The sequence below is a fragment of the Ceratotherium simum genome, chromosome 3, assembly GCF_057802395.1.
Source record: "Ceratotherium simum simum isolate JZ-2026a chromosome 3, ASM5780239v1, whole genome shotgun sequence".
NCBI classification, from domain to species: Eukaryota; Metazoa; Chordata; class Mammalia; order Perissodactyla; family Rhinocerotidae; genus Ceratotherium; species Ceratotherium simum.
The window spans coordinates 28,144,008-28,145,580 of NC_141902.1; the positions used below are offsets into that span (position 1 = coordinate 28,144,008).

General features: G+C 41.4%; 1 pseudogene; it reads right to left on the minus strand.

Annotated features, from left to right (window-relative positions):
* Nucleotides 1-509: 509 nt before the first annotated feature.
* LOC147917478 (epididymal secretory protein E3-beta-like) lies at nucleotides 510-1,001 on the minus strand (annotated as a pseudogene).
* Between the last annotated feature and the right edge of the window lie 572 nt (nucleotides 1,002-1,573).

Consider the following 1,573-nt stretch of genomic DNA (forward strand, 5'->3'; position numbering starts at 1 on the left):
CATAAACATTTACACTGTCATCATACACATATGCATATTACACACATTAGACACACACACATAATGCACACCTTAAACCTATGCACAGTACAAATCACATCCAAGCATAATCTATGTCACACACACTTATAATGCCTATACCAATCACACAACACATACTCTGCACACATAACAAATATAAACGTCACATACATTGGAATGATTTAGTTTATTTAGGAAATGGAAGATCATTCAGCTTGGGTGGGTACAAAGAGAGTCAATAGCAGGAAAATTCCTCGGTTAGTCAAAAAGAGATGCCAGATGAGGTGAATCTTTAAAAAAAATGTAAAAATAAAACATAGGCAAAGTTATGATATCAAGAAACCATGTGGTACACAACTCTAAGTAGTTGGAAAACATTGGCCGTAAATGCAAAGTGAGCAGTAGCAAGGGCTATTGATGCAGGCAGGGGCCACTACTCAGGAAGCACTGAGCACTCTGCTAGAAACCTGGGGATGTGGGTAGACATCCTAGTTTCTGATAATCTCTAACAACCGGATGTCCTCTATGCTATCAACAAACCCATTCATGCCACAATGGAATTCAATGTAGCTGTAGCTCCTGTGCTCTTTGTAGCTGTTTTCATTATTCCTCTGGTAGCACTTGAGTATTTTGAGGGGCTTCCAGGCTCATATATATACATTTCTGTAGCGATCTCCCCAGTTCCTGCTGCATACATGCTCAATTTTGTGGCAAGGTGTATAGATGAAGATGTGAGAGTTTTTGCCTCTGAGATTTTCTCTTACACTCACGAGATCATTGCATCTGTGCTGACTGAATTTCAAGCTTGTGCTCAAGTGGTGCTGTTTCATAAATTCCTTCCAGGAAAGACTCTGGCTGTGTACAAGGAGCCCACATAGGGAGAACAGTAGGGTCAGGAGAGGGCCTAAGACCTTTGGAGAAGATGCCATCTCAGTCACCAGGGCTACCTATAAGTCCACAGGGAAGAGAGAAGAAAGCATTATCTTGACACTGCCCTAAGAGCTGAGCTCCACCTTCAAATTCCTTTCCCTGCCAATGTAGGCACTTGGGCCCAATTTTACCATTTGGTTCCCAGACTAGAAGATGATAAGTCTCATTAGATAATAAAGTTTATAAGAACTGAAAATATACTAAAGCCTGAGTGATACAAGCACCAAATTGTAAGAAATGGGTGAAGTTTACTTTGAGAATTTCAAACACCTCCTGTCTGCCCTCTCTTCCACCCAAACTGAGGAATCAGTCACCATATAGCTAGCTCTGTTTTACAGTCCAGGACAGTTCTCAGAAGAGCACGTATCCAAAAGAGAATGAATATTTTAAGCTTCATGTCTGTGAATAGAAAGGGTTGTCACCTTTCAAGGGAATGTAGAAGATGAATAAAGACTTGGGAGGTTTTTTCCAAACAAGAAGTCTTTGGTTCCCTAAAATCCCAGGCTGCAATAACGCTGACTCTGCAGATGGTGCTTATCTGGTCTTGACTTCCTTCTAACACTTCCCCAAAGCCTGCGTGAAACACTTCTCACTTCTCTACCCACATCTCTTCTCAGAGACC